Genomic DNA, 9962 nt, shown 5'->3' on the forward strand with positions numbered 1-9962 from the left:
TATAAGGATAGATATTTTAGACCAACAGATTAGAACTGTGGATCCAGAAGGAAACCCTTACATTTATGGTCAACACATAACAACAAGAGTGCCAAGATAATCCAATGAGGAAAGTACAGCTTTTCAACAAATGGTGCTGAGGCAACTCTATAACCACGTACAAAGTTATGAAAATGGACACCTATCTCACAACATACACAAAAGTTAACTGAAACTGGACCAAAGGCTCAAATGTAAGGCTAAAAATAGAAAACTCTTGGAAAAATACATTAAATCTTTGTCACTCTGGATTAAAAAAGTTTCTTAGAAATGACACCATAATCACAAAATAACAAAAAGAATGCATAAATTGGACTTTATCAAAACCGAAGCTTTTGTGCTTTAAACAACACTATTAACAACTGAAAAGACAACCCATGGAATGGGAGAATGTTTGAAAATCATGTACCTGATAAGGGACTTCTAGAGAATATATAAAGAACTCTAACATTCCATAACTAAAAGACACTCAATTTTAAAAGAGGAAAAGACTTTGAATATACATTTCTACAAAGAATATATATAAATGGCCAAAATACCCATAAAAAGATACTCAACACCATTAATCATTGATGAAATGCAAATTAAACCACAGTGAGATGCCACTTTGCACCCACTACGATGGTCAAAACAAAAAAAGGCAGACAGCACAAGTGTTGGCAAAGATGAGAAGATACTGAAACAATGTTTATTTGCTGAATATTCATAATAAGTGCATCACCTTTGGAATACAACTTTGTAATTCCTCAAAAATTAAACAAAGAGTAACCAAATGACCCAGCAATTCTACTCCTCAGCACATACCAGAGAGTTGAAAATATATGTACACACACAAATTTGAACCTGGATGCTAGTAGCATGATTCGCAGTAGTATCCAAAAAGTGAAAACAACCCAAATGTCCACTAACAGATGAACGGATATAAAACTGCGACACATCAATACGATGGAAGAGGACTTGGCAAAAGAAAGAGAAATGAAGAAATAATATACACTACTCCATGAACGAATCTTGAATACATGCTAAGCAAAATAAGCCAGTCACATCAGACCACATACCCTAATTTCCCACTGTATGAAAAGTCCAGAATTTACAATATATAGGTTATATGACAATACATAAATTATTGCTTGCTGGTAACTGGAAGAAGTGGGGCATGGAAGTCACTAATACTGGTTTTGTTCTGGGGATAATAAAAATGTTCTAAAATTAGATAATGGTAATGGTTTCAAAACGCTATTAATATACTGAAATCCACCAAATTTTTTATTGAGTTATAGTCATTTTCCTACACAGTAAAGTACACATATTTCAGATGTACAATTTGATGAATTTTGGAATTTGCATCTCTTGGGGAGTGATGGTAATGTAGCTATCTTGATTGTGGTGGTAGTTTCATTGGTGTATATTCACCCTTTTAAATAAAGCTTTAATTTTAACATGAGTTACTAAAATCAACTTTTCATGAGTTACTTATCATGCAATAACAAACAAGAATTTCTAAAATTTTATGCTAAGTGAAAGATGCCAGGCTCAATAGCATACATACTGTATAATTCAACTGTACAAAACTCTAGAAAACACAATAGACTTTTAATAAACTGAACCTATAATGACAGAAAGTACATGGCTGGCTGCTTGCAACTAGAGAGGGGGTAAATAAAAGATGGAAATGCTCTGTCTTTATTAGGATTTTGGTTTAGAGGTGTACACATTTGTCAAAATTCATCAAGTTGTACAAGTATAATGCATACATTCTATGTGATTTATACCTTCAAAACAATCTGGAATCTAGCCTTGACATAGATAAATCCCTGGTTAACTTAAGGTAATAATCCTCATACTCTATAAAGGGAAAAAAGATGCTAATAATAACATGAATGTCTATCCAAAGGTACTCTTATACTAGTGACTTGGAGGGTAATTTTAATTACTTTACCCTACATGATTAGCTCATTATCTTTCTAAAAATAAACTTCCAATTTATTGAACAAGTTTTACTTCTAGCAATTATTCTGAAAATATTCCAATAAAAGTTATGATTCTTCTTGTAAAACTTTTTTTATAACTGTGAAAAATAGAAAAGTATTTATAATCAAAAAAATTTTTAATTAAACAACATTTATCCTTCTGGGACTGACTGATGATCCACAACTGAAGGCTGTGATTTTCATGTTTCTGTTTCTCACCTACATGCTGAATCTAACTAGGAACCTAACCATCATCTCCCTCACATTCAGAGATTCTCACCTGAAAACTGCAATGTCCTTTTTCCTACAAAATTTCTCCATTTTAGAAATCTCATTTGTATCTCCTTGTATTCCCAAATATTTGTACACCCTATCAACAGGTGACAAGACAACTGAATACGACAATTTTGCCATTCGAGTATTTTTACTGGCCTCTTCGCTGATACTGAATTTTTTCTCCTGGCCACCACGGCCTATGATCAATACATAGCCATCTGCAAACCCCTACATTATGTGACTATCAGGAACAAAAAGGTCGGTAAAAGACTCATCCTTTGTTGCTGGACCTCTGGCTTGTTGATCATAATTCCCCCACTTAGTCTAGGCCTAAACTTGGAAGTCTATGACTCCAGTGTTGTTGACTACTTTGTCTCTGATGCAGCCTTTCTCCTAAAGATCTCCAGCTCAGAAACATGCCTTATAGAGCAGATGGTCATTGCCTGTGCTGTGTTGACCTTTGTCATGACCCTTGTATGCGTACTTCTCTCCTATATGTACATCATCAACACAACTTTACAATTCCCTTCTGCGCAGCAAAGGAAAAAGGCATTTCTACATGTTCTTCCCAAATGACTGTGATTTCTGTTACCTATGGAAGCCTCCCCAAATTGATGTCTTTCCCACTTGCAAAATTTGTAACAAGGTGTCAGAAAGAAGTATGTTAGCAGACCTCTCTGAACGGGCAAAAATATTTAATTCCTTTTGTGGAAATTGCCAAGAGTAATCTAACATTTATATGGAAATCATAAAGGCCAAGAATGCACAAGACAAATCTGAAGACTAGCAAAGCTAAGAGAATCACCCTGTAAATTATCAAGATTTAGTATGAAGGCATTAATTAAGTGGCATTGGTGTAAGAATAATCAAATAGATTTGAAAAAATAATAAAGAGTAAAGAAACATTTCTGTGCATATATGGTACATTGATGTAGGACAAAGCATACAGATAGAGTAACATTTTCAAAACCACTGGGGTACCAGATTTTTTTTTACCAACTCTGGATTTGTTTTGTTCTTGATGATGATATAAACAAAATGGATGCCTCTCAGTTTACTGCTTCTTTAACCCATTAAAATGTAGCCAAAATTGACCTCTCAAACAATACTATTGAGGCAGCATGGAATCAATCAATAACAAGTAACCTCTCCTGTGGTTTGTGAAGACAAAGAATAACAGCATCTAGTCACAGAGGGTTTAATATATAAGCTTTCACAATACTGAGAGGAAACTGGTGAGCTACTTTCACTAAGCCCTCATGAACGAAACTGCTCCTTCTGCTTTCAGGACAAAGGATGATCACATGGTCTCCTCACCTGTGCACCTATTTGGCCCTGGGAAACTAGCAGGATTTTCATTCATCACTTTGCATACACAACAATGAAATACAATCATACAATCATGAAAACTAAAACACAATAACTACAGTCAGGGTGCACTGATTTAAATCATAATTTTACCAATTTCTCATTGCAGGACATGAATGAAGTTGTACAACAATACGAATTTGATATTCATCTGCAAAAAGTAGTAACAATTGTAGCTGGAGCTTAGTGTGTGAAGATATGAGATAACCCATATAAATAGCTTAGAAAACGTTTTGGCACATAGCAGATACTATTATTACGAATTCCCAATTTAGACACTATTGTGACAGAATCTTCTCCTGTCACAGCCACATCACTCCTATAACAGGATTAACTTGCAGCCTGCATCTTTTTTCATTGAATCTCATGTTCATAGATAACTTTTATCCTGTCTTCTAATTTGCATAATTTCTTTTGAGGAGTCAGTAATTACTCCTATATCTGTCCAAATACCTGCTTTTTTGCGTTACTGATATTACCTATTCTGAGTAAATTAATTAATATGATCCTTGGTGTGGTTTTCCATTGTCTTTATATCTGTTGGTGAAAACTAACAAATTTTACCATAATCTAATATTACACATTTTCGTACTTTTATATATTTATTATTTCCCTGCCCTAACTATATTCTCTGTTTCTACTCTATTCCAATCATACATGTTACATCCCTTCATATTTTCCTATACATTTATAATCAACTTCAGTCTTCAGTATCTTTCAACCTCTTCTTCATCTTACCTTCTATCTTTACAAATAAAAATTATTTTATTCTACACAAATAATAAATTTCTAAATATAATCAAGTAGATTTCTTATATGAAGGACTGTATTCCATTTCACACACCAAAATATTTCGTTTCTGCATAAAACAAAACAGACCAAACACTATCCCACGAACACCTCAGCCATGTTCTCCTAGGGCAGTCTACCCAAGGAACAGAAAACTGACCCAAAATAGACACACAAACGGGACCAAACTGAATTCATCAGCTTTGGCACAGCAAAGGAAACCAGAAGCAGAACACAACGACGACCTACGAGCTAGGAGACAGTATTTGCCAAACACGAGACTGACTAGGGGCTAATTTCCACAACATACAAACAGCTCATCCACCTGAACGGAAAGAAGACAACCCAATCTGAAAATGGGCAGACGACGACCTCAGGAGGCAATTCTCCAGCGAAGACATACCAGCCACCAAAGAGAGACACGTGAAAGAACAGGCTCAATGTTGCTAATTATCCCAGGAATACAATTCAAACCTACAATGAGCTGGCATCTCACCCCAGTTAGAGTGGCCATCATTCCAAAGCCCACAAAGGAGCAACGCTACAGAGGCTGTGGAGAAAAGGGAACCCTCCTACACTGTCGGTGGGAATGTCGTTTGGTGCAGCCACTGTGCAAAACAGGAGGGAGAGTCCTCAAAAGACGCAAAATACACTGGTCAGAAGCTTTGGATCTCGGGGGCAGGCCAACAAGCTCCCAAAGGCCGGGCCTTGCCCCTGCTTCTGCCCCAGCTCGCCTGTGCCCCACAGGGTCCGGGGCGGCCTCCACTCCCAGGGCAGGGCCACCCGCGCGGGAAGGCCACGCAAGGCCTGAGGGCCAGTCTCAGCTGGTCCGGGGCCGTCCAGCGCCCTCCCATCTCACGGGGCTGCTCCCACTTTGACAAACCCGCCTATGAGCGGCGGCCAAGAAAGCCGCGGGGTTCAGCCAATACTAATGAGGGGGAGGTAGGCACCCCAACCAGGGCGGGGGGCCCCGGGACCCGCCTCAGGGTCCCAACCTGGACCTGCGGCCTGGACCCACCGACGCACCCCTCCCCCACCCCGGGCGCCTCCCCAACTGCACAGCCCAGCCTCACCCGCCCGACTCCCCGACCTGCGCGCCCCCACCAGCGCCCCCTTACCTGTCTCGCGACGGCAGCAGAGGTGACAGCAAGCGGCGGGAGGCCGAGACCCCGAGCAGCCTTCCTCCTCCGGGAGCTGCTCCAGGGGCACCCAGCTCCCGCCCAGCTTCCTCACGTTCTGGGAGCGCGCCAGCGCCCCGGCGTCCCGGCGACCGTGCGCGCGCGCGCGCGCGCGCTCGGCGGTGAGCGCCCCTCCCCCTCCCGTCCGCCGGCCCGCAGCATGGACGCTTGGCTGGGAATCCAGCAGTAGGGATGCTGCGAGTGGGGCCGGGCGGTGGGCCGGTGGAGCTTGGGGCGGTGGGAATCGCCCAGCCCGCGGCCAGGGCTGGCCAGGTCCCCAACACCAACGCGCCCCGCCACGCCCCCCTCCAGGGTCCCGGCACCCAAGCAGGACCACCACGGGCCCAGGGCCAGGCCACACCCCATCAGCCCCACCGCCACTGCTCGCCGACCCCCACCCAGTCAATGCCTCCCCCTGCCACGCCCGGTCCCCGATCCACTGCACCCCTGACACAAACCTGCTTCTCCTCACACCCAAGTCCCGCCCCAGCTCTGCGCCCCACTAGGTCCTACGCTACAGCCCCTGCAAACCAAGCACACCCCTCATGCCTCAACCCAGGTCCCCCCACCGATCGGAGATACTCCCCTAACCCTGCACCTCGGGATGACCCCCCACCCTACAGCCGGGTCACTTCCGCTCCCAGCAACCCCTCCCCCTCAGCCTGTCCGCCCTCACCGCCAGATCGCCCCACACCCGGAGTGCACCCCTACCCCAGATGACCCCCTCAGCCCTCTCCTCGCGGGAGCAGGGCGGTCCGGGCTCCGATCACCGCGGCGACAGCCGCCAGACAGGGATCCCCGGGGCCCACTGCAGGCACACAGCCCTGGGTCCCAGGTGCCTGGCTTGGGAAGGGGGCGGGTGGGCGGAGCTTGAGGCCATTGCAATTCCCTGCCCAACCCGCATGCCCACTGCCAGCTCTGAGCCCATGTGTCAGGGTGTTCCTGGGCTGCACACCGCTAGTTAGTGGGCCTTGCCTGCTTTATGCTGGTGCGGCGAGGGTGGGTGCAGCTGCAGCCCGCCCCCCGGGATAGACAGCAGGCAGCAGTGGTGGAGGTGTGGGAGGGGTTGCTGCCCTGGGATAGCCAGTCCACGTGCTCTTATCTCTCCTGCTGCCTGGCTTTGGGGCAACCTCTGCTGCCATATCTTCCGGGTAAGAGTTTCCCCCTGTCAGCCTGCCCCTGGAAGGCAGCCTGGCTGTGGCCAGGGGGGCAGGGTGGCGGCAGTGTCAGCAGCAATGCTGGAGATAGCAGGATTGGGGCTGCCCCTTACTGGATGAGGGATTTCCTCCCATTTCCCGCTGTCGCTGTCTCTGTCCCTGTACATGCCCCCATCCCGGCACACTGTCTGCACCACGCCTACCTCTCAGGAGCAGGTTCACCCGACGACAAGCCTCCAGCGACCCTGAATAATATTCCATCGTCTGATATACTACACTTTATGTATTCATTCACCTACTTAAGGATATCTTGCTTGCTTCCAAGTGTTAGTAATTATAAATAAAACTTTCTTGATCCTCAGTTGCACGTTTTTGTGTGGACCTAATCTTTCAGCTCCTTTGGGTAGATACCAAAGAGCACAATCACTGGATCATATGGTAAGAGTATGTCTAGTTTTTTAAGAAAATACCAAACTGCCTTCCAAAGTAGCTGTAGCATTTGCATTCCCACTAGCAATGAATGCGTTATTTCACATCCTGATCAGACTTTAGTGTTGTCACTGTTCTGGATTTTGGCTGTTGTAATAGGTTGGTAGTGGTATCTCATTGTTGTATCAATTTGCATTTCCCTGGTGACATATCATGTGGGAGATCTCTTTTTATGCTTATTTGCCATCAGTATATCTTCTTTGCTAAGGTATCTATTAAGATCTTTGGCCCAATTTCCAATTAAGTTCTTTGTTTTCTTATTGTTGAGTTGTAAGAAGTTTTTGTATTTTGGATGATAGTTCCTATCAGACGTGGCTTTTGCAAATATTTTCTCCCAATCTGTGGCTTGTCTTCTAATTCTCTTGATACTGTTTTTTTCCCCAGAGCATTTGTTTTTAATGTATTAATTATTTCTTTTATGGATCTTGTCTTTGATGTTCTATCTAAATCGTCATCAGCATACCCGTGGTCATCCAGATTTTCTCCTATAGTTTTGCATTTTTTTAGGTCAATGACCCATTTTGAGTTAATTTTGTCAATGGTGTGAGGTCTGTGTTTAGATGAATCATTTTTCTTTTTGTTTTTTTTGTGTGTGTGTTTTTTGGCATATGGATACCTAGCACCACTTACTGAAGAGACTATCTTTGCTCCATTGTATTTCCTTTGTCCTCTTTTCAAAGATCAGTTAGCTATATTAATGGGGGTCTATTTCTGGACTTTCTAATATGTTTCATTGATCTGTCTGTTCTTTCACCAACACCACACTGTCTTGGTTTCTGTATCTTTATGCTAAGTCTTGAAGTCGGGTTATGTCAGTCCTTTAACTTTGTTTCTTCAATATTGTGTTGGCTATTCTGGGTTTTTCACCTTTCCATATAAACTTGAGAACAAATTTATTCTTATCTATAAAATAAGCTGCTATGATTTTGACTGGGATTGCACTGAATCTATAGATCAAGTTGGAGATAGCTGATACGTTGACAATATTGCCTTCTTATCCATGATAACAGAATATCCCTCCATTTATGTAGTTCTTTAATACTGTTCATCAAAGTCTTACAGTATTCCTCATATAAATCTTGTATATATTTTGCTAGATTTATACCTAAATATTTCATTTGGGGGTACTAATGTAAATGTTATTTTGTATTTAATTTCAAATTTCACTCAGTCATTTTTGGTATATAGGAAAGCCATTGACTTTTTTATATTAACCTGGTATCCTGCAACCTTGCTATGTCACTTATTAGGTCAAGGGGTTATTTCATTGATTCTTTCGATGTTCCACATAGATGACCATGCCATTTGCCAAAGAAGAAAGTTTTATGTCTTCCTTCCCAATCTGTCTACCTTTTATTTCCTTTTCTTGTCTTATTACATACCCAGTAATGTTCTTATAAAACTGTATTAACATGTTAACTATATAGAGGCAGAAGAAAAGGTCAATCAGAGATTAAGCAGGGCTTGTTTTAACTGCAGAATATTTCAAAGATTTAATATAGACATTTTATAATGTACACTAGGACATCAGCTGTATTTCCCATGGAACCCTCAACTTTGGAACCCTTCTTTTTCTAAAAGCATCTTAAGAAACTAGTGTTGCATATGACATGCTTTGGAAAATATGTTTTAAAATAAACTTCTTTCAGTATGTTTAGCTCTAACTTCTTTCTAACTTCTTTTTTTTGACACAAGCACTATTCAAACAAATAAGCCATATATTTGTTTAATTATCAGTACCGCTTTCTGTTATTGTATACTACAAATATGCAACAGGTGATTTTCATTTATAATTCAAATAGGATTTAAGGGAAAGAATTTAAGTCTCACAGTTTTGAGAGTAACAACTGGACTAGAGTGCCGTTCCACCACTTATTAGCTGAGCAATCTTGCACAGCTCACTGAATCTACTCACGGACTGAGCTCCCTAATAACTCTGCCACATTAGCATAGACAGTAATCAACTGTGCAGCAGATCTAGCAGGGAAATAGGAGTATAATTAAAAGAGCAAGTTTCCAGAGATCTCTGGAGAGGATTATAACATAAACATGTAGACAGAGCTAAAAAAAAAAAAAATGCAGTCAATTGAAATGCCTAAAAAAAAAAAAAAAAACAAAGAGGAAGAAATTTTTAAAAACCCAAAGTGATTTGTTGGGGAGAGAGAAGTGTCAAACATTGTGCTTACCCTTGAAGAATGGGCACGAGCACGAGGCATGTGGTAGACAATAAATGATGATTAGTTAATTAATTAGGTCTGGCTCAACAGAGCAACCTAAACTTCGATGGAAAACAGACATTCCTCGTCCTTTTTGCTGTTTCTTATTAAAATATCAAGTTGCTTTGTAAAATACATTTTTTAAATGATTAAGCTAAGCCTCTGACCAGCAAGCAAGCTTACTGTAGACAGAGCAGAAGGGATCATAACAAGTTTTATCTCACATGAAATGGATGCAACACAATTTATGCACTCATAAGGAACTAAAATAAGACAATACCATTAAATGCAGGGGTTAAGAACATAGGCTATGGTGTCCTGGGTTTGATCCTGGCTCTTGGACTCAGTAGCCATATAATTTCTGACAAATAGCTTAGTATCTCTGAGTACCAGGCTCTTTGCGTAGTGGGCATAAAACTACAAGCCATTAGAGTTGTTTTGAATATTTTAAGTGCATAAAATGCTTAGCACAGCATTTGA

General features: G+C 41.7%; 1 pseudogene; it reads left to right on the forward strand.

Annotated features, from left to right (window-relative positions):
• Window positions 1-2160: 2160 nt before the first annotated feature.
• On the forward strand, window positions 2161-2953 carry LOC105061929 (olfactory receptor 6C68-like; annotated as a pseudogene).
• The last annotated feature ends 7009 nt before the right edge of the window (window positions 2954-9962 follow it).

Source organism: Camelus bactrianus, chromosome 33 (genome assembly GCF_048773025.1).
Source record: "Camelus bactrianus isolate YW-2024 breed Bactrian camel chromosome 33, ASM4877302v1, whole genome shotgun sequence".
NCBI classification, from domain to species: Eukaryota; Metazoa; Chordata; class Mammalia; order Artiodactyla; family Camelidae; genus Camelus; species Camelus bactrianus.